We start from the raw sequence: 23,754 nt of genomic DNA on the forward strand, positions 1-23,754 counted from the left end.
GTCACCTACCTGCAACTCAGCTTAATAGTACACAGCTTGAACTTAAGTGTCTCAAGATGCTTTGAGGGGAACCAGGAGATAGCCCATGCAGTAGAGCACATAGCATGGACACAACACCACACTGGAGCACCACAAACAGTGTGTATGTGTGTGTGTGTGTGTGTGTGTGTCTGTGTGTGTGTGTGTGTGTCTGTGTGTGTTGCATAGATGGTAGAATGTTGCATGGTGTCTCTCCTCCTCTTTCTGTCTCTCTCACTCTCTCTCAAAAAAAGAAGGCGAAGAATTGAGTGAAAGAGGCCAATCATCTGTCCTGAGTTGAGTGAGCCTCTGGCTTCATTCCCAGGTGCCACACTGAGTTCTTTCGAGGGGGTTTAATTCAATGTGGTTTGGTGCTGCTGAACTCTCACCATGACAGAAGGCCTGAGACAAGGAGGAAGCCTTAAGTCACAAATGAGACAAAGATTTTCATTGGAACTTTTCTTACTTCTATTAGTGATTTAATAATGCTTGACAAGATTGTGGTAAGTGGGGGTACAATTCCACACAGTTTTCACCACCAGAGTTCCCTGTCCCATCCCCTCCACTGGAACCTTTCCTATTCTTTTTTTTTTTTTTAATATTTATTTATTTATTCCCTTTTGTTGCCCTTGTTTTATTGTTGTAGTTATTAGTGTTGTTGTTATTGATGTCGTCGTTGTTGGATAGGACAGAGAGAAATGGAAAGAGGTGGGGAAGACAGAGAGGGGGAGAGAAAGACAGACACCTGCAGACCTGCTTCACTGCTTGTGAAGCGACTCCCCTGCCAGAGGCTTGAACCAGGATCCTTATGCTGATCCTTACACCTTTGTCAAAGATTAGATGTCCATAGGTATGGGGGCTTACTTCTGGGCTCTCAATTCTATTCCACTGGTCAGTGTGTCTGTTCATGTTCCAGTACCAAGCAGTTTTGATGACCATGGCCCTATAATACAATTCGAGATCTGGGAGTGTGATGCCTCCAGTTCTGTTCTTTTTTCTCAAGATTGTTTTGGCAATTCTAGGTCTCTTCTGGTCCCAAATAAACATTTGTAGCATTTTTTCTATTCTCGTGCTTGGGATCTTGATGGGGATAGCATTAAATTTGTAGATGGCTCTGGGTAGTATATTCATTTTGATGATGTTACTTCTTCCAACCCACGAACATGGAACATCTTTCCATTTCTTTGTGTCTTTTTCAATTTCCTTGAGTAGTGACTCATAATTTTCAGTATACAAGTCTTTCACTTCTTTGGTTAGGTTTACTCCTAGATATTTTATCGTTTTTGCTGCTATAGTAAAAGGAATTGATTTCTGGCTTTCAATTTCTTCTAACTTAGTGTTTGCATAGAGGAATGCCACTGACTTTTGAATGTTAATTTTGTAGCCTGACACCTTAATGCATTGCCTGATGATTTCCAAAAGATAATTGCTGGATTCCTTAGGTTTTTCTATGTATACTATCATGTCATCTGCAAATAGGGAGAGTTTGACTTCTTCTCTTCCAATCTGTATCCCTTTAATTTCTTGCTCCTGCCTGACTGCTATGGCAAGAACTTCCAACACTATGTTGAATAGTAATGGTGATAGTGGGCAGCCCTGTCTAGTACCTGATCTGAGTGGAAATGCTTCCAGTTTTTCACCATTGAGTATGATGTTGGCTGTAGGTTTGCTATATATAGACTCCACTATCTTCAGGAATTTTCCATCTATTCCCATTTTTTTTTTTAGTGTTTTGATCATAAAAGGATGTTGCATTTTGTCAAAGGCTTTCTCTGCATCTATTGATATGACCATGTGATTTTTGGTCTTGTTTTTGTTTATGTGGTGGATCATGTTGATTGATTTACACATATTAAACCAACCTTGTATGTCTGGGATAAACCCCACTTGGTCATGATGAACAATCTTTTTAATATACTGCTGTATCCGGTTGGCTAGAATTTTGTTCAATATTTTCGCATCTATGTTCATCAGAGATATTGGTCTGTAGTTTTCTTTTTTGGTTGTGTCCCTGTCTGCTTTTGGTATCAGAGTGATGTTAGCTTCATAGAAACTGGCAGGGAGTATTCCAGTGTCTTCAATCTTCTGGAAGACTTTTAAAAGTAGAGGTATTAGTTCTTCTTGGAAGGTTTTGTAGAATTCATTTGTAAAACCATCTGGTCCAGAACTTTTATTTTGGGGGAGATTTTTGATAACTGTTTCAATTTCATTAGCTGTGATGGGTCTGTTCATGTTATCTACTTCCTCTTTACTTAGTTTTGGAAGATGGTAGGTATCTAGGAAATCATTTCTTCCAGGTTCTCTAGCTTGGTGGCATATAGTTGTTCATAGAAGCCTCACATGATATGTTGAATTTCTGTGGTATCTGTTGTGATATCTCCTCTTTCATTTAGTATCCGATTTATTTGGGTCTTCTCCCTTTTTTGTTTTGTGAGTCTGGCTAAAGATTTGTCAATTTTGTTCACTCTTTCGAAGAACCAACATTTACTTTCATTGATCTTTTGTATGGTTTTCTTATTTTCAATGTTCTTGATTTCTGCCATAACTTTAGTGATCTCTGTCCTTCTGGTTGCTTTAGGGTTCCTTTGTTGTTCTTCTTCTAGGTCGTTAAGATGTGCAGTCAGGCTGTTTATTTGTGCTTTTTCTTGTTTCCTAATGTGTGCTTGTATAGCTATGAACTTCCCTCTCAGTACTGCCTTAGCTGTGTCCCAAATATTTTGATAGCTTGTGTCCTCATTTTCATTGAACTCTTGAAACATTTTGATTTCTTCCTTTATTTCCTCTTTGACCCAGAAGTTGTTAAGGAGTGTACTGTTGAGCTTCCACATTTTGGGACTGTTACTAATCTTTTGTTGATTGTTAAGCGTTAGATTCATTCCACGGTGGTCTGAGAAGATGCTTGGGATGATTCCAATGCTCTTGAATTTGCTGCTGCTGTGTTTGTGGCCTAACATAAAGATCCCAGTTCAAGCCCCCCAGTTCCCCACCTGCAGGGGAGTCGATTCACAGGCGGTAAAGCAGGTCTGTGTCTATCTTTCTCTCCCCCTCTGTCTTCCCTCCTCTCTCCATTTTTCTCTGTCCTATCTAATGATGACATCAATAACAACAACAATAGTAACTACAACAACAATTAAAAAAGCAAGGACAACAAAAGTGAAAATAAATATTTTTAAATTGTAAATAAATAAATAAATTGATTTTAAAGTTGACGTGATTTGAAACGTCTGTATATAGCCAATTGGAGACATGGCAGGGAGTTGCATTGATGGTCTGGGCTGAGGTTTGGAGATGTAAAGCAAGGAGTCATCAGTATTTGAGCAGTCTGCAGCCCTATTACCCTGAACATGCTCAATTTAATCTCATCATTATCTGGGTCAAATTTATAACTAGGAGGCTGGCTATGACCATTATAAGCTCTTTAGACAGGCACTAGAAGCTAGTCACTACCAACCTCTGTGGTTCCCAGACAAGTTACCGGCTAGGTGAAGAATGAGAAGCCTGCCCAAGAGACTATGGGGCACTAAGTAGGCAGAAAACAAAACAGGAATGAGGATGATCATCACAGCCAAAAGAGAGGAAGCGCTTCCCAGCTGCCAATTGCTCCTGAGGCAAAAGATAGTTTGCAGCAGAAGCTGCTGGTGGTGAAGTGTCAGGGCAGGTGAGTGAACACAAAGTGCTGATGCTAGACAGCCAGGAGAGCACATTGCCGGGGGGAAGGGGGAGGGAGAAAAGACAGCCGTAGCTGGGGAGAAATGTGGGGGCCAGGAAAGGGTGCACTCGATATGAGAGATGCCCTGTGACGATGAAAATGGCCTCACTTAGCCGGAGGGCTAATGACTCAGGACAGGGAAGCGACTGCAAGGAATAACTGGCATAGACTCCAAGCAAGAACTAAACAGGGCCTGAACCAGGATAGAATGTATGAAGCATGTGGGACTAGAAGCCTTCCAGTTCTAGACCAGGAGGCAAAGGGCCGCGTGCATCATTTCTCACCATCCAGACAGCTGTGTGGCCTTTCCCACTTCCCACTCCCTGCAAAGAAACGCACATACAGAGACACCCCACTTTCCAAACGTGCAAAAGCAGGATGTGCCTTGGGGTGTTGGACATGCCCAGGATGGCCTGATCTGAGCTTAAAGCAGAGAATGTGCATGGGGTTTCCTTGTCCCCCTTACAGGACTTCAGTGAGTTTATAAAGTGCTCCTCTCCAGCTACCCAAGGATTAGCCATGTGTTTCAGCAAGTGATTTAAAATCATTACCCGTCTCTTTTGGTTGAACCTCAAACGTTTGAAATGTACACAGTTTGGCAGGCTGGAAAAGGCAGCTGAGCACCGAGAAGACATGTCCCAGCCATCTGTTACTTCGCTTCATACCAGCCCCCTGCCCTTCCTGCTGCTGAGGAACTCTGGGTTTGACAGGCACAAGCAGGACAAAGACAACTGCAGCCTGTGCTCCCAACAGTTGCTCACACAGTGTTTCGGATGGGGTGAGGGGCAGGCGCTCATTGTACTGTTCTGAAGTGGCTGGTCTTGAAGCCTAGAGTTTTCCCTCCGTCTTAGAGAGGCGGAGATTCAGGGCCAGTGGTAACAGACATTACTTGTGAATTTCCTCTCCATTAGAGTGGCTCCAGCTATGCTAGCTGCTCACCTTGCAGAATGCCAATGTGAAAGTTAGAATTTCACTGAAAACATATTTAAATCTGTGTGTGTGTGTGTGTGTGTGTGTGTGTGTGTGTGTGTGTGACGTTTCACTGCCACGGAAGAGAAAGCAGAATGGGGGGTAAGGGAAAGCGAGAGGAAGGAGACAAGGGAGGGAGGAAGGGGACTCCACGCAGCTGAAGCTTCCTCCAGGGCTATGGAAGCCAGGTTCAAAACTGGGCCACAGACATGGCAAAGCAGTCACACTATGCAGGCAAGCTATTTCGCCAGCTCATATTGAAGTATTTTAATGATTGCTAATGGAAAGCCATCAGGCTGGGGACCAGCAGGTGGCTCACTTACTCACTCAGTAGAGTGCACGATTCACCATATGTGAGGGGCCAAGTTCCAGTCCTCAGTAAACACCTGCAGGAGGGAAGCCTCCCAAGCAGTGGAGTAGTGCTGGGCCGCAGTGTGTCTCCTCCGCCTCTCTCCCTCTATCCAGAAGGAAGAAAAAAGAGAACATCAGAAGTAGCGGGGTTGTAGAGGCCTGGATCCCAGTGATGATGCTGGTGGCAAAGAATAAAGAAACACAGAAAGGAGGGGGTAAGAAAGGAAGGAAGAAAGGAAAATAAATCATTTTATAAGGACGTGAATGCACTAAACATTCACTTGCAGCCTCTCAAGATCTCGGTAATTTAAACTGCATCACTAGGTAAACTGACATTTTTAGGGGAAGGACATTCAAGTTAGTTACCCTTCTTTTTTTTTTTTTATTAATAGACATGGTATTAGTAAAAAGTTTAAAGTACCAAGAGAGTGAATAGTTAGGACAGAATCCCCATGTCCCCATCCTCCTCCCCACCCTCACTTTCTCTACTATTAGCATCTGTCGCTGGCACTGCGCACTTGTCACAACTATGAATTAACATTGAGTCATTCTTATTTACTCAAGTCCAAGGCTCTGAATTTACATAGAATTTTCTTTTAACCTATTGGCCCCCTTTCTGCCCCCCTGGGTTCAGTCTAGGAAGCTGCTTTACATGAGGGTGTCATCTCTCCCTAGGTGCCTCTATGATAGCTCTTTGGTCTTTCTTTTTTCTTTCTTTTTTAAAATTTAAAAATTTTAATTTATTTTCCCTTTTGTTGCCCTTGTTTTTCATTGTTGTAGTAGTTATCATTATTGTTGTTATTGATGTCATCGTTGTTGTACAGGACAGAGAGAAATGTAGAGAGGAGGGGAAGACAGAGAGGGAGAGAGAAAGATAGACACCTGCAGACCTGTTTCACCACCTGTGAAGCGACTCCCCTGCAGGTGGGGTGCGAGGGGCTGGAACTGGGATCCTTCCGCCCGTCCTTGTGCTCTGCACCACGTGTGCTTAACCTGCTGCACTACTGCCCGACTCCCTACTCTTTGGTCTTTCTGTGTTGTTAATGATCTTCTGGATACTAGTTGAGAATTTTGAAGGGGTTTCCTTCTATTGAAATTTGTGTCTCTTTTTTTTTTTCTTTTGGATGGACTGAGATGATAGGTAGTCAGTCAGTCATCTCTGTGATGGGAGATCACAGAGATAAAGTGCCATCTCATCCCCTTGCATCAAAGGTACGTGCTAGCCGCATGATCTTCAACAGTTGATGTTGATCACAATTCGCTGGATACAGTAGTGCTCACCACGTCTCTCCCATTGTAAAGCTCTTGTTTAAATATGCATGGGTGGTGTTGGGGAGATAGCATAATGGTTATGCAAAGAGACTCTCATGGGAGGGGGCGGTCAGGCGTTGGTGCACTGGGTTAAGTGCACATAGCACGAAGTGCAAGGACTTGTGCAAGGATCCTGGTTTCAAGTTCCAGCCCCCGGCTCCCCACCTGCAGGGGGATCTCTTCACAAGTGGTGAAGCAGGTTTGCAGGTGTCTATCTTTCTCTACCCCTCTCTATCATCCCCTCCTCTCTCAATTTCTCTCTGTCCTATCCTAAAAAAGAAAGAAAGAAAAAAAAAAAGGTCTCCAGAAGCAGTGGATTCCTAGTGCCAGCCCTGAACCCTAGCGATAACCCTGAGGGCAATAAAAAACAGAAACTCTCATGCCTAAGAATCCAAAGTCCCAGGTTCAATCCTCCACACCAGCACAAACCATAGATGAGATGCTCTAGAAAAAAAAAAAAAAAGGGGGTTGGGGACCAGTGAGTGGAAAGCTGGGAGGTTCAGGTAGAGTGCACACATTACCAGCCACAAGCATCCAGGTTCGAATCCCCACTCCCCAACTGATTCACAAGTGCTGAAGCCACAGCATCCAGGTTCGAATCCCCACTCCCCAACTGATTCACAAGTGCTGAAGCCACAGCATCCAGGTTCGAATCCCCACTCCCCAACTGATTCACAAGTGCTGAAGCCACAGCATCCAGGTTCAAATCCCCACTCCCCCCCTGATTCACAAGTGCTGAAGCCACAAGCAGGTGTCTTTCTTTCTCCATCTTCCCTTTCCCTCTTGATTTCTGTCTCTGTCCAATAAAAGTAAAATAAGTAAAAATGCATGGAAGTGCAGACTCCTGAATGTTTTCTTCTCTAGGCTGAGAGCCAATTCTAACTTATTTTCTTCTCAAGTTATTCCAGCTTTGACTCTTGGGAGAGCTTTCAGGTGTCTCTTGTGTTGAATTTTTTTTTTTTAAACCAATTTTGTGCAAACTTTGCTACATGCACCTCCAGGCATGATCCCAGGGTTGGCACTAGGAGTGGGTGTGTCTCGTCAGGCTTGGTGCTGTGCCAACCTGGGCACGTCTGCTTATGAAAAGCAGAACAATGAGGAATCAAGTACTTCCTGCACTGGAGTCTTTTAGATTCCACAAGCCACTCGGCTTACACCAATAAACAGAAATGATCAAACTTCTTGTTTTTTGTTTTGTTTTTTTTTTACAACCAGAGGTGGAGGATAAGGTTTGCTGGGGCTTTGTGACTGCACAATTAATCCCACTGGATTAAAAAATAATCTCACTGGATTATTTTTTCTTTTTCAGATAAAGGGGGAAAGACAGAAAGGAGAAATACCACATCATTATGAAGTTTCCCTTTGCATGGTGCTTCCATGTGGGACTGCAGATGCTCCTTTGCTCAATAAAATACAAGTTCCTTCAAAAGATACAATTATTGAAAATAATTTTGCTCTTTTTTTTTTTCTACGAGAGTGCTGCTAATCTCTGGATTATGGATTATGGTAGTACTAAGGACTGAACCTGGGACCTCAGAGCTTTAGGTCTGAAAATCTTTTGAAGTATTTTTTATTAGCTTTTATTTATTTATTGGACAGAGACGGCCAGAAATTGAGAGGGAGAGAGACAGACACCTGCAGCCCTGCTTTATCACTTGTGAAGCTATCCCCCTGCAGGTGGGGACCAGGGGCTTTGAACTCATGTCCTTGTACATTGTAACATATATGCTCAACCAGGTGTACCACCACTGGGCCCCCTGAAAATCTTTTGCATAACCACTTTGCTATCGCTCCAGCCACATTTTGCATGTTTTTGATCGAATTTATAGTAAGGTTACTTCTCCCATCTTGTCCCGTCTTTGAAATTTTTTCCTTGGAGAAAGATAATATTAGTCCTCTTTCCCATCTTGCAAGATGGAGGCTAAAAAAAATAAAAAGCTGAGAAGCCAACTATTAATGAGAAGAAACCTGAAGTCAAAGGGTGGTGCTAGTGACAGACTAAGAGTCTGCTTACTCTCCAGAAGAGGAAGTTGCAAAGCCAACACTCCTAAGAATGCAGCTGAAAGCCTGCCCTTGTTAGAGGAATTTGCAGATATTGCCAATCCGTGTGTATTCCAGAAAGACCATGAACAACAGGAAGTAGTCAGTACCTAAATTCAGGGTTAAGGAGAAGGAGGAAGGGGTAAATGGATGATGAGGAGAAAGGCCCCTGCTCCATTCATAAAACTAGCTGGTGGGGAGTCAGGCGGTAGCGCAGCAGGTTAAGCACAGACCAGCGTAAGGATCCCGGTTCGAGCCCCCGGCTCCCCACCTGCAAGGGAATCGCTTCACAGGTGGTGAAGAAGGTCTGCAGGTGTCTATCTTTCTCTCCCCCCTCTTCATTTCTCTCTGTCCTATCCAACAATGATGACAACAATAATAACTACAACAATAAAGGCAACAAAAGAGAATAAATAAATATTAAAAAAAAAACTAGCTGGAGGTGACAAGAATGGCAGCCTTAGCATGGTTAAACTTTACAGAATGCCTACTTAGTAGTCTATGAAGGTGCATCTTTTTTTTTTTAATAGTTTTTACTTTTTTAAATTTCTTTATTGGGGAATTAATGTTTTACATTCAACAGTAAATACAATAGTTTGTACATGCATAACATTTCTCAGTTTTCCATATAACAATACAACCCCCACTAGGTCCTCTGTCATCCTTCTTGGATCTGTATTCTCGCCACCCACCCACCCACCCCAGAGTCTTTTACTTTGGTGCAATATGCCAATTCCAGTTCAGGTTCTACTTGTGTTTTCTTTTCTGATCTTGTTTTTCAACTTCGGCCTGAGAGTGAGATCATCCCATACTCATCCTTCTGTTTCTGACTCATTTCACTTAACATGAATTTTTCAAGGTCCATCCAAGATCGGCTGAAAAAGGTGAAGTCACCATTTTTTATAGCTGAGTAGTATTCCATTGTGTATCTAGACCACAACTTGCTCAGCCACTCATCTGTTGTTGGACACCTGGGTTGCTTCCAGGTTTTGGCTATTACAAATTGTGCTGCCAAGAACATATGTGTACACAGATCTTTTTGGATGGGTGTGTTGGGTTCCTTAGGCTATATCCCCAGGAGAGGAATTGCAGGATCATAAGGTAGGTCCATTTCTAGCCTTCTGAGAGTTCTCCAGACTGTTCTCCACAGAGGGTGGACCTTTTTGTTTTTAAACCACAGCACTGATTAGCTCTGGCTTATGGTGGTGCGGGCGATTGAACCTGGGACTCGGAGCCTCAGGCATGACAGTCTGTTTGCATAATCATTATGCTTTCTACCCCCACCCCCTTTTTAAAAAATTTTGTTTGTTTGCCTCCAGAGTTATTGCTAGGGCTTGGTGCTGGCACTACGAATCCACTACTCCTGGAGGCCATCTTTACCCCCAGTTTTTAATTGGATAGGAAAGAGAGAAATTCAGAGAGGAGGGTAAGATAGAGAAAGAGAGAGAGACATCTGCACACTTGCTTCACTACTTGTGAAATGACCTCTCCCTTGCAGGTGGGGAACCAGAGGCTCAAACCAGGATCTTTGCACGTGTCTTTGTGCTTCATACTATGTGCGCTTAACCTAGTGCACCACCACCCAATCCCCCTGGTGCATCTTTAAAAGAGCTGAACATAGCCCACATAAACAGACCCCTTCTGTCAGCACACAAGACAACTGAGCTGGCATCCTTCCTGGGACCATTCTGATCACCTCCACTGGCTACCACAAAGGCAAAATGGTGATTTTCCCTGAAGCTGATCAACTGTGGCGTGCTACTTGTTCTCTAATGGACTTCCTCTGCGTGGAACACACCAGAACTTTGTCATTGCCCACCTCCCCCAAACTTTCTATCAGTGGTATGAAAATCCCAGAGAGGTTCACTGATGCTTAATTCAAGAACAAGCTGCAGAAACTTAGACACCAAGAAACTGAGATCTTTGACACAGAGGAGAAATGTGAGGTTACAAAGCTGCATGAGGCTGGAGACTCAGAAATTCTGCCTGAACTCAAAGCCATCCTCAGCTCCATGGCCACCTCCACAAAGGGAATTTATCCTCACAGATTGCTGCTTTAAATGTCTTGCAAAAATGAATAACTGTCCCTCTTTCTTTCTCCCCGTCCTCTCTTAATTCTCTGTGTACTGTCTAAAAAAAAAAAAAAAATTAGAAAGAAAAAAAAAAGGCGAGGGATGGTCACCAGGAGTGGTGGATTCATAGTGCCAGCCCAGAGCTCCCGTGATAACCCTGGTGGCAATAAGAAAATAAACCAATCAATAAATAAATGAACGTTGGGGTGGGGGAGATAGCATAATGGTCATGCAAACCGACTCTCATGCCTGAGGCTTCCAGGCCTCAGGTTCAATCCCCCACACCACTATAAACCGGAGCTGAGCGGTGTTCTGTCTAAATAAATAAATAAATAAATATTGCATGAAAAAAAAAGTCACCAAAAAAAATTTCACCATAGTAGAAGGTTGTAAGCCCTTTGTAGTATATAAACACTTTATCTCTTTCCTCCTTCCTTCATTTCTTTCTTTCCCTTTTTCCTTCCTTTTTTCCTTCCTTGCTACCTTGCTTCCTTTCTTTCTTCTAGCTGGTGGTGCATCTGCTAGGAGTGCATGTTATCATAAGCCCTTGTTTTTGAAATATTTTATTTGCTTATTATTTTAAGAGAGAGGAGGGGAGAGAGAGAGAGCCCGATTCCAGAGCTCTGCTCAGCTGTGCTGGGGGTTGAACCTGGGACCTCAGATCCTCAGGCATGAAAGGTGTTTGCATAACCATTATGCTGCCTCCCCACCCCTAAGCCCTCTTTTTCTAAGTGGAGAAATGAAGGCCACATGACTGGAGCTGAGGCAGCCACAGTCATGTCATGCTGTCTGCTGTTGGTCAGGAGCAGGTGTGGTCACCCATGCCCACAGCCACTGCCTTCTCCTTCTAGTGTTTGCCCTTCTTCTGTAGCCAGTCAACAGCTTTTAAAGTCTGACTGCTGTGCCTAAGGTGGGAAACTAAGGTGGCTTTCTTTCTGCCTTCCAACTTGAGAAGACAGGAAAGGGGAGGGGAGTGGAAGGGATGGCAGGGGAGAGGAGGGGAGGGGAAAGGAAGCGGTCAATAATCCCAGTACTGTGTTGGGTTTCACCTGCTGGACATCAACCTTTGCCTGTCTCAACTTTGTGTCTCTCAGTATAACTGACCCCCCTGCCCTAACCTCTGACTTGCTCTAGATCCTGGGAACCAGATTCCCTGGTCCTGTTGTCCTCCCTTGGCTCCCAGTCATGTGATTAGGTCAGATTCTGGTATCAGTTGAATGTACTCTGCAACAGAACTTTCTGTCTCCTCGCCAGACAGCCTGACCTGGACCCGGCCACTCCTTGAGAAGCTCCCTGGCTGGATGGGGAAGCAGCTCTGCTGGAGAAGTGCAGACTTGCATGTCTGAGGCTCCTGGCATCCACATGTCTGAGTGCTGCTCTGACTTCCTGCTCCCTCATAAAGAAGCTTCTCTTGACATCGCATATGAAATAAACAAAATAAATACTTAAAAATAATAAGAGGGGCCTGGCAGTGGTACACTGGTTGAGTGTACCTATTACCGTGAACAAAGACTAGGTTTGAGCCTCTGCTCTCCACCTTCACAGGGGAACCTTCATGAGTGGTGAAGCAGGTCTGCAGGTGTCTGTTTCTTTTTTTTTTTTTTAACCCATTTTTAAATATTTATTTATTCCCTTTTGTTGCCTTTGTTGTTTTATTGTTGTAGTTGTTGTTGTTATTGATGTTGTTGTTGGACAGGGCAGAGAGAAATGGAGAGAGGAGGGGAAGACAGGGGGAGAGAAAGATAGACACCTGCAGACCTGCTTCACTGCTTGTGAAGCGACTCCCCTGCAGGTGGGCAGCTGGGGGCTTGAACCGGGATCCTTATGCCGGTCCTTGGCTTTGCGCCACGTGCGCTTAACCCGTTGTGCTATGGCCCAACTCCCAGGTGTCTATTTCTTATCTCTCTCCCTCTCTCTATGTCCTCTTATTTATTTATTTATTTATTTATTTATTTACTTCCAGGGTTATCGCTGAGGATCAATTCTTACACTACAAATTCACTGCTCCTGCAGCCATTTTTTTTTTTTTGATAGGACAGAGGAAAGTTGAGAGGGGAGGGGAAGATAGAGAGGGAAAGAAAAATAGAAGAAAAATAGGCACCTGCAGACCTGCTTCACTACTTGTGAAGTGACCCCCTGCAGGTGGAGAGCTGGGGACTCAAACTGGGATCCTTGCACCAGTCCCTGCACTTCATACTATGTGCACTTAATCATGTGCCACTGCTTGGCTCCCTCTCCATGTCCTCTTTATTTCTCTCCTGTCTAATAAAATAAATAAATAAAAATTTTTAAAAGGGAAGGAAAGGAAAAAACAGTCACCAGGAGTGGTGGATTTGTAGTGCTGGCCCTGAGCCCCAGTGATAACCTCAGTAGCAGTGAAGAAGAGAAGGAGGAGGAGGAGAAGGAGGAGGAGGAGGAAGGTGGTCCCTGGAAACAGGCCTCATTCCTTACCTTACTGGCACCCCAGTCTCCAACAGGGCAGGGCTCAGCACAGCCTCACTGATGGAATGAATCACCAGCATTGCTTGTGATTCATGACAAAGTCGAGCAAAGAGGGTGGAGGTGCTACAAGGACAGGCTGTGAGAGAGACTGATTTTCCTTCTACCCCACCTAGAGGAGTTTATGGCTTGAGCTGCCCCCCACCCCCATCAATTCAGATATGAAAACACAGTGCCTGCCACAGATAGGGTGAGGGGAGTGAAGTAGAAGGTAGGAGAGAAGGATGCCTAAGCCTAAGTAGTAAGTGAGATAATTTATGATGGCTCCTTTAGACCGTTCACTAGATATTCCCAGGCCCAGGCTGGGAAAATTGGTCCTGGAAATTACAAGAAGCCTTATGATTCGGTGAAATCAATGGACATAAACCTGCGACCCTCCTTTCCTTCAATGAGTAGTTGCTGTGTCAGGTTTTGTGCTTGTGGTGAGTGAGACACACTCTGTTCCCTCAAGATGCTTAGTGAGAAGACGGAGAAGGGAGATGGTATTTGCAGTAGATTATGGTACATACTGAGATAAGAATGCCTGATATTTACTGAGTGCTCACTGTATGCCGGAGTTTGCACCAACTCAGAGGACTTGTATTGTTTTATGTAATCCCAGTGGGAACCTGCCAGTGGGTATTATTATCTCCACCTTACAAGTAAGACAGTGGAGGTTCCAGAGATGCAAAATGACTTGATGAAGGTCACACAGCTGGAACAAGTGACATGTCTTGAATTTAAATCCAGATAGTTCAACTCCAGTGCTCATCATTCTAGCTTTTTGGCTACAGATCTGCCTTGTTATGATAGAAGAAAGTATAAGATGCTATCAGAGTACATAAAGGTGTGCCTAAAACCATGTGCACATGTCTCCACAAGTCAGGGACAACTATATACCTCAAAGTAAAAGTATTAAATAGTCTTCCATGATTAGACTTAGACCTAGTAAACTTGCCAATCTAGTGAATGGCCTAAAGAAAGCATCGTAAACTATCTCATTTATTACTTAGGCCTAGGCATCCTTCTCTCCTACCCCCACCCCCACTTCACTTCCCTCACCCTATCTACTCAACTCACTACACAAAGGAAAGTAAGGTATATCTCCTGATCTCTTCTGACAGCATCAGCATTGTCACCCCTTGATAATCTTTAGAAGAAATGCTGTATACTTTTGGCCAGGAGATATACTGGCAAAAAACATACATTAACTAAAGGATAATTATTGTCCCTATGACAGTCTTAATTAGAATCATCAAATAAGTAAATGCAGTAAAACTCAAAGTTAACGTAGACCCATGAAAATCCTAGGTGTATTTCCTCCCTAACTTGAGGACAGCCTTAGAGACCTAATACTGGTTTGGATACAACAGATGACACTCAGTGTTTTAACAGCTGGCAGAAAGTCCAAGCTCATCAGATAAAGAAGTGACTACAAGGGAACCTGGTGGTGGGGCACATGGTTAAGCACACATAGTACGAAGCAAAAGGACCGGGGTTCAAGTCCCCAGCTCCCCACCTGCCAGGGGGATACTTCACGAGCAGTGAAGCAGGTCTGCAGGTGTCTATCTTTCTCTCTCTGTCTCTCTCTCTTTCCTTTTTTTTTTTATTTAAGAAAGGATTAATTAACAAAACCATAGGGTAAGAGGGGTACAACTCCACACAATTCCCACCGCCCAATCTCCATATCCCACCCCCTCCCCCAATAGCTTTCCCATTCTCTATCCCTCTGGGAGCATGGACCCAGGGTCATTGAGGGTTGCAGAAGGTAGAAGGTCTGGCTTCTGTAATTGCTTCCTTGCTGAACATGGGCGTTGACTGGTTGGTCCATACTCCAGTCTGCCTCTCTCTTTCCCTAGTAGGATGGGTCTCTGGGGAAGCTGAGCTCCAGGACACATTGGTGGTGTCTTCAATCCAGGGAAGTCTGGCCGGCATCCTGATGACACCTGGAACCTGGTGACTAAAAAGAGAGTTAACATACAAAGCCAAACAAATTGTTGAGCAATCATGGACCCAAAGCTTGGAAAAGTGGAGAGGAAGTATTAGGGAGGTACTCACTGCTAACTCTAGTATACTTCTGCTTTCTTACTTTGGTGCCATACTCCAAACTCAGTCAATTTCTGCTTTGCGTTTCTACTTCTTTTTTTTTTTTTACATGCATAACATTCCCCAGATTCCCATTTAGCAATACAACCCCCACTATTTCATTCATCATTTTTCATGGACCTGTATTCTCCCCACCCACCCACCCACCCCAGAGTCTTTTACTTTGGTGTAATACTCCAATTCCATTTCAGGTTCGACTTGTGTTTTCTTTTCTGATCTTGTTTTTCAACTTCGGCCTGAGAGTGAGATCATCCCATATTCATCCTTCTGTTTCTGACTTATTTCACTCAACATGATTTTTTCAAGGTCCATCCAAGATCGGCTGAAAACGGTGAAGTCACCATTTTTTACAGCTGAGTAGTATTCCATTGTGTATATATACCACAACTTGCTCAGCCACTCATCTGTTGTTGGACACCTGGGTTGCTTCCAGGTTTTGGCTATTACAAATTGTGCTGCCAAGAACATATGTGTACACAGATCTTTTTGGATGGATGTGTTGGGTTCCTTAGGCTATATCCCCAGGAGGGGAATTGCAGGGTCATAGGGTAGGTCCATTTCTAGCCTTCTGAGAGTTCTCCAGACTGTTCTCCACAGAGGTTGGACCAATTGACATTCCCACCAGCAGTGCAGGAGGGTTCCTTTGACCCCACACCCTCTCCAGCATTTGCTGCTGTTACCTTTTCTGATGTGTGACATTCTCACAGGAGTGAAGTGATATCTCATTGTTGTCTTGATTTGCATTTCTCTGACAATCAGAGACTTGGAGCATTTTTTCATGTATTTCTCGGCCTTTTGGATCTCTTCTGTGGTGAATATTCTGTCCAAGTCCTCCCCCCATTTTTGGATGGGGTTATTTGTTGTCTTGTTGTTGAGTCTGGCAAGCTCTTTATATATGTTGGTTATTAAACTCTTATCTGATGTATGGCATGTAAAGATCTTCTCCCATTCTGTGAGGGGTCTCTTGATTTGGGTAGTGGTTTCTTTTGCTGTGAAGAAGCCTTTTAATTTGATGTAGTCCCATAGGTTTATACTTGCCTTAGTCTTCCTTGTAATTGGATTCGTTTCATTGAAAATGTCTTTAAAATTTATGCGGAAAAGAGTTCTGCCAATATTTTCCTCTAAGTATCTGATAGTTTGTGGTCTAACATCCAAGTCCTTGATCCACTTGGAATTTACTTTTGTATTTGGTGAAATACAGTGATTCAGCTTCATTCTTCTGCATGTTTCAACCCATTGTTTCCAACACCATTTGTTGAAGAGACTCTGCTTCCCCCATATAATAGTCTGGGCCCCTTTGTCAAAGATTAGATGTCCATAGGTGTGGGGCCTCATTTCTGGGCTCTCAATTCTATTCCACTGGTCAGTGTGTCTGTTCATGTTCCAGTACCAAGCAGTTTTGATGACAATGGCCCTATAATACAGTTTGAGATCTGGCAGTGTGATGCCTCCGGTTCTGTTCTTTTTTCTCAAGATTGTTTTGGCAATTCTAGGTCTTTTCTGGTTCCAGATAAACATTTGTAGCATTTGTTCTATTCTCCTAAAAAATGTGCTTGGGATCTTGATGGGGATAGCATTAAATGTGTAGATGGCTCTGGGTAATATATTCATTTTGATGATGTTAATTCTTCCAACCCATGAGCATGGAATATCTTTCCACTTCTTTGTGTCTTTTTCAATTTCTTTGAGTAGTGACTCATAATTTTCAGTATACAAATCTTTCACTTCTTTGGTTAGGTTTATTCCTAGATATTTTATTGTTTTTGTTGCTATAGAAAAAGGAACTGATTTCTGGATTTCAATTTCTTCTAACTTAGTGTTTGCATAGAGGAATGCCACTGACTTTTGAATGTTAATTTTATAGCCTGACACATTACTGTATTGCCTGATGATTTCCAAAAGCTTCTTGCTAGATTCCTTAGGTTTTTTCCATGTATACTATCATGTCATCTGCAAATAAGGAGAGTTTGACTTCTTCTCTTCCAATCTGTATTCCTTTAATTCCTTGCTCCTGCCTGATTGCTATGGCAAGAACTTCCAACACTATGTTGAATAGGGTGATAGTGGGCAGCCCTGTCTAGTACCTGATCTGAGGGGAAATGCTTCCAGTTTTTCACCATTGAGTATGATGTTGGCTGTAGGTTTGCTATATATAGACTCCACTATCTTCAGGAATTTTCCATCTATTCCTATTTTTTGTAGTGTTTTGATCATAAAGGGATGTTGTATTTTGTCAAAGGCTTTCTCTGCATCTATTGATATGACCATGTGGTTTTTGGTCTTGCTTTTGTTGATGTCTCTCTCTCTTTCTGTTTCCTCTTCCCCTCTCAATTTCTCTTTCTTATCCAATAAAAAAAAAAAAGGAAAAAATCCCCCATAGATCCGATGGGCCTAGACGTCTGATAGACCCCTCTTCTCTCCACCATCGCTGGTCACTTCCATCAGGAGCACCATCATCACAAGCCCTGCTGAGGGCCTCTCCAGGACCTTGCCCTCACTATGAAGTAGCGATGGTAGCGACTGCCCCACTTTCAGCCTACTCTGCCACTCGAGGAAGGCTGGTCCTGAAATGAGTGCAGCCTAGAACGTTCCCAGCTGCAACCATGGACTGCGAGCTCAGACTGACAGGGACTCAGCACTATGCAGGTTCCTGTGCTAAACAGGAATATACCTGGGCTCTGGGTCAAACATATTATTTGTTTGCCCTAGGGCCCATGGATTAATTTACTTTTTGAGACAAGTTTCCTGAGTCAATTTACATACAGTCCAATTCATGCACACAAAATGCACAATTTAATGTTTTCAGTGTAGTCACAGAGTTGTGCAACCAGTGCCACAATTTATTTTAGAACACTTCTGCAATTAACTTACTTTCAAAGGAAACTTTAGATCATCCCCATAAATGAAAGACATGTATTACTCACCATACATGGAAGGCAAAACAAAAATAAAGACAGCTAGACACTATTATGAAATACTCTCTCTGGCTAGTGCTGCTTATGAATTGTCTGACCTTGAAACTTCTCTCTTGGCCAGAGTGGAGATTAACAGGTATTAAATAATTGTTAGAGATACGTTAGCACTAAACTGAAATCCTTTATTTGGCATAATCAGAAAAGTGAAAAGAGATTTGGAAGGAAGCTTACGTTTTCACTGTGCAATTTATTTACATATTTATTTACTTGTTTACTTATTATTCCTTGCCAGAGGTTCATGCATATATAGCCCCGCCACACGCTACTCTATCATTCTTTTCATTTCAGGTAGCAGAGACAGATGGAGAGGGAGAAAGAGAGACAAAGAGGCATCATCCATGAGCTTCCCCTAGTGCTGTGGTGCTCTCATGTGGTGCTGATGCTTGAGTCTGGGGCTTCATGCATGCTAGGACTTGTGCCCTACAGGATGGATTATCTCCGAGCGCCACTGTGTAGTTGGATGCCACATGCATGAGTCACCGCAAATTGTCAATGTGTACATCTTTTACTTGCTTCCTTAAGGTAAAGCAAGTGACTTGTCCAGTGTCACACAGTCAGGTAGTAGTGGACCGGTCCTGCAATTCATGCTTCTTCTTCATTTTCTTCCCAGAGATTGACTGATAAGTTTTATGAGAGGTGGAGGGACACCGCGACAGCACTCCATCATGTGTGGTGCTGGAGCCTAAGACATGCAAGGTAAGCACTCTGCCCACTGAACCACCTCACGGGCCACTTGCTTCTGCATGTCTCATGCTGAGCTAGCCTCTACAGTTCTTGTTTAAAATTAGGCCAAGTGCCCAGCCTGTATGTGAGACAACTCTGTTGCAGATGTGCAAAGCATACATTTTAGAGCTGGCAGGAAGTTCAGAAATAACTGAATGCAACTCATTTCATTTCTACATATGAGGAAATCCATGAGTTTGTTCACCTTAGCATGTGCAGAATTGTGTTCGGTCAGTTGATTGGAATATATAACCAACCACCAATAAAGCTATATGCAGGCTAGATCCTTCTCTGCCCTTGGGCTTAAATCGAGCTTTCTGGCAGCAGATCCTGGCCTTGCTTCATTCTTGCTTTCAGTTCGAGTCTTTGGTGTTCACTCTCCTCTGTATGAGTAATTAACCCTGTGGCCCAAGATACAAAGGTACAACAGTAAGGATCACAAGCATGAAGGATATTTGTTGTAGGGAACAATAGATGTGTTATGTAAGGTATGGGAGATTGTCAAGAACAGTGAAGGGTCGGAGATTTTTATCTTCTTCGTGAGTGAACAAGTCACAGTTGGGTGGATGCAGGCAGGCTCACAAGTCTTACAGGTCAAAAACAAGTTCAAGTCTCTTGACAGCAATGACAGACAGCCAGGAAATTTAGGTTCTGATGGGAAGAATTACATTTTATTGCCAACAGTACATAATGATAGAATGTACATCTTTGTGTTAAACATAAAGACTTTTAGGACTGGGGAGATAAAACAAGAATAGTGTATCAGATTTGCTTCAGACTTTCATGTCTGAGGCCTAGAGGTCCCAGGTTCTGTTCTCAGCACCACCAATGTCAGAGCTGAGAAAATAAGCCTTAGCAAAAGTACAGAATAGGGCTGGAGAGACAGCATCATAGTTCTGCAAAAGACTTGAGGGAGCCGGGCAGTAGCGCAGCGGGTTAAGTGCAGGTCGCGCAAAGTACAAGAACCGGCATAAGGATCCCGGTTCAAGCCCCTGGCTCCCCACCTCTCAGTTCAAGCCCCTGGCTCCCCACCTGCAGGGGAATAGCTTCACAAGCGGTGAAGCAGGTCTGCAGGTGTCTGTCTTTCTCTCTCCCTCTGTCTTCCCCTCCTCTTTCCATTTCTCTCTGCTTTATCCAACAATGATGACATCAACAACAACAACAATAATAACTACAACAATAAAAAACAAGGGCAAAAAAAGGGGATAAATAAATATATATATAAAAAAAGACTTAAGTGTCTGAAGCTCTGAGGTCCCAGGTTCAATCCCCAGCACCACCATAAGCCAGCTGAGGAGTGGTCTCTCTTTCTCTCATTAAAATAAAACATAACAAATATTTCTGGGTCAGAAGTAAAGGATTTTATTTTTAAACACAAATTTCTTAAAGTCTTATCCTATTTTTACTTATTTTTAAAAAGATTTGCTTACTGCATATGAGCTTCACATGGCATAGAAAAGGTGAGAGAAGGGCAACAAAAGGGAATAAATAAAATAAATATTAAAAAAATAATAATAAAAAATAATAAAAAGAAAAAAAAGAAAAGGTGAGAGAGAGAAAAGCCAGAACACTTCTCTGGTACATATAGCACCCAGAATTGAACCCACAGGCATACAAGTCTGATTCTTTACCAGTTAATCTACATCCTCCTCCACAAAGGGATCCTTTATTTACAGCAAGAGCAGTAGCAAGAGTCTGGGCATTTTCTTGTGCTGCTTCTTTGAGCCCAAGTCCCAAAGGCCCAAAGAAGGCCAGGTGACACCTGCACCCATGGTGAGACATGTCCTAAGAGAGGAACCCTAAGACTTAGGGAGCCACATCTTACATAATGGCTTGCAGACCTGTGCGTGGTCTCTGAGTTCACAGTCCCCTGACTACCCCAGAAAGGGAAGGGGAGGTGGAAAAATGGGAGCAAACTCAATTCAGCTTCACTCGTCTACACTGATTCTTATCCATTTTGGTTCTGGACAGCATTGTCAGACCTCCTTTTGAATTTTGGTATGTGTCTCACATAAAAATAATTTTGGGGGGAGTCGGGCTGTAGCGCAGCGGGTTAAGCGCAGGTGGCGCAAAGCACAAGGACCGGCATAAGGATCCCGGTTTGAACCCCGGCTCCCCACCTGCAGGGGAGTCGCTTCACAGGCGGTGAAGCAGGTCTGCAGGTGTCTATCTTTCTCTCCTCCTCTCTGTCTTCCCCTCCTCTCTCCATTTCTCTCTGTCCTATCCAACAACGACTACAACAATAAAAAACAAGGGCAACAAAAGGGAATAAATAAATATAATATATAAAAATAAATTAAAAAATAATAATAATAATAATAATTTGGGGGGCAAGGGTAGATAGCATAATGGTTATGCAAAGAATCTCTCATACCTGAGACTCTGAAGTTCCAGGTTCAATCCCCTGCGCCATCAGCCAGAGCTGAGTAGTGCTCTGGTAAATAATAATAATAATTTTGTAAAAGATTTTTATTTGTTGGGAGAGAGGGAGAGAGAGAACTGGGGTACCACTCCAGAAGATGTGGTGCTGGGACAGAGACAGGGGTTTCAAGCACACAGGTTCTGAATTTTGCCATTAGGCCATCTCTCCTGTCACTTAACTTCAGATACATTAGCTTTCAACTCACTGCCTTGACAGAAGATAGACAACTCAAAATATCTTTTTGTACAGCCGTTGGAACTCTCTAGAAATTCCATAATCCCACAGAAGAGAGAAGAGTAAAGCCTTCCAAATGTTGTCTGCTTCCTTGACATAGTGCATTCTTGGAAAACCATGGCAGCCAAAATGTACACCATTTTCATGAATCATGTTCATTAATGCCTATGGTAAATGTGATAAGGTCTCTAGTCACTGTGATACAGTTGGCAAGCCCCCTGGTTCAGTTTCTCATTTGAAACCAGAACCAGACGGACCATAACGTCAGATTTTTGTTATACATAGGTTCCATCTCTGCAGCAGATATTTATCTAGAGCCAAGACCCAGAATCCATATTGTCAGATGCCAAAGGTCTTAGTTTTGTTACTTTGCCTAGATGAGGTTGAATTTTTAGGCACAAAGAAGATCAATGCAGCTCGGGATAGGAACTTATAGATATTGCCAGCACCACTCCAGAACTTGGGACATAGTTTACAGAAGAGATCTGTAATAGCTCACAAAATAGCTTGGGTTCTTGGGGTGTTTGCAACTACATCAGAGAGTTGATTGGACTCAGGAAGTGACATCCTGGCAGGTGAGTCAGTGACCACACCCTGTAGCCAGAACCAAAGGGCAGTATTTGTGTCAGGAAATCGGGCAAAGCCCATCACTGTAGAGCAAAGGCCATTCAAGTGGGATAGCCTTAGAGAGTGAGTCCAAAGGAATGATTTGAGCAGGGCTGGATGGTGGCACACCTGGTACAGTGCACAAGTTACAGTGTGCGAAGACCTAGGTTCAAGCCTCCTGTCCCCACCTGCAGGAAGGAAGCTTCATGAGTGGTGAGACAGTGCTACAGGACTCTCTCTCCCTCTCCGTCTCTCTCTCCCCCTCTTTCTTTACCTCCATCTCCCCTTTCCCTCTCAATTTCTCTGTCTCTATCCAAAACAAATAAATAGTAGAAATTTTAAGAGATTTATTTGGGGGCCACAGAGAGTTCAGTTGAGTGGTGAATATAAATCAGAGGTGGACTTTCAAATTGATGTTTTTTTTTTCATTGCCTTCTGGGAAACTTTGGAATTAGGATACAGAAGGGGATACATTAGGTGCTTCTGCAGAGTCTCTTGCTCTGTGCCAGAAATCTGTAAATTACGGGAGTTGGGCAGTAGCCCAGCAGGTTAAGGACACGTGGCACAAAGCGCAAGGACCAGTATAAGGATCCCGGTTCGAGCCCCCGGCTCCCCACCTTCAGGGGAGTCGCTTCACAAGCGGTGAAGCAGGTCTGCAGGTGTCTCTCTTTCTTTTCCCCTCTCTGTCTTCCCTTCCTCTCTCCATTTCTCTCTGTCCTATCCAACAACAACGACATCAGTAATAACAACAATAAAACAACAAGGGCAACAAAGGGAATAAATAAATATTTTTTAAAAAAGGAATCTGTAAATTACAACTTTTATAGTTTCTTGACTCAGTTCATAAAGATTTTCAAAGAGCTGTTGTTCCTTGTAGACTCTCTCTATTGCCACAGACCAGATCCTTGTTGTAACCCATTCAGGGCTATAGGAGAGTAGGAGGAGTATCTCTATAAGAAGTCATGAGACTTAGAGTAATCTCATGAATGTCTACTAACCTCTTGGCCTATGAACTCAAATGACACTTCTCAAATTAATGCTAAGACTAATATCCCAGGCCCGACATTTATTGCCAGCAGGGGGTTGTGAGAAGGCTTCCTTCCCACTGTGCAGTGCATTCAACCTTTGAACTGTATATGCCAATAAATATTCACCTGTCTCAAACAGGAAAAAGCAACCTGTGTAGGGTGAGTGAATGCTAACACCACCAGTCAACTTGGATCTTAGGAATGCTGTGCAGATTGCCTCAACTCTTGGGTTTGTATTTTTTCATTCATTGTGAAATGAAAATTTGATTTACAAACTCAGGGCACTGGACAGCTTTACTGAGGTGCTGTGGTGGTCATCAAGTGCATAGAACTTCTATAGTGGAAGTTGGGTGGTAGTGCAGCAGGTTAAGCGCGGGTGGTGCAAAGTGCAGGGACCACCGTAAGGATCCTGGCTCCCACCTGCAGGGGAGTCTCTTCACAAGCAGTAATGCAGGTCTGCAGGTGTCTGTCTTTCTCTCCTGCTTCTCTGTCTTCCCCTCCTCTCTCCATTTCTCTTTGTCCTATCCAGCAACAATGACATCAATAATAACTACAACAATAAAACAACAAGGGCAACAAAAAAGGGAATAAATAAATAAATATTTAAAAATTTTTTTTAAATAACTTCTATAGCAGCTTCTGACAGCTGTAATTTTGCTGGCCATGTATATACTCGGCCTGCTTCACATTGTGACCTGTTAGCACCAAGGAT

At 43.3% G+C, this 23,754-nt stretch overlaps 1 long non-coding RNA gene across 1 annotated transcript in view; it reads left to right on the forward strand.

Moving 5' to 3' along the window:
• The window catches only part of LOC132533499 (uncharacterized), a 38,342-nt gene extending 30,298 nt beyond the window's left edge, over window positions 1–8,044 (forward strand). Inside the window, exon 3 of the long non-coding RNA XR_009545388.1 lies at window positions 7,668–8,044. This is a non-coding gene — a long non-coding RNA (uncharacterized LOC132533499). The remainder of the gene's footprint in view (window positions 1–7,667) is intronic.
• The last annotated feature ends 15,710 nt before the right edge of the window (window positions 8,045–23,754 follow it).

This window comes from Erinaceus europaeus, chromosome 16 (genome assembly GCF_950295315.1).
Source record: "Erinaceus europaeus chromosome 16, mEriEur2.1, whole genome shotgun sequence".
Taxonomy (NCBI): Eukaryota; Metazoa; Chordata; class Mammalia; order Eulipotyphla; family Erinaceidae; genus Erinaceus; species Erinaceus europaeus.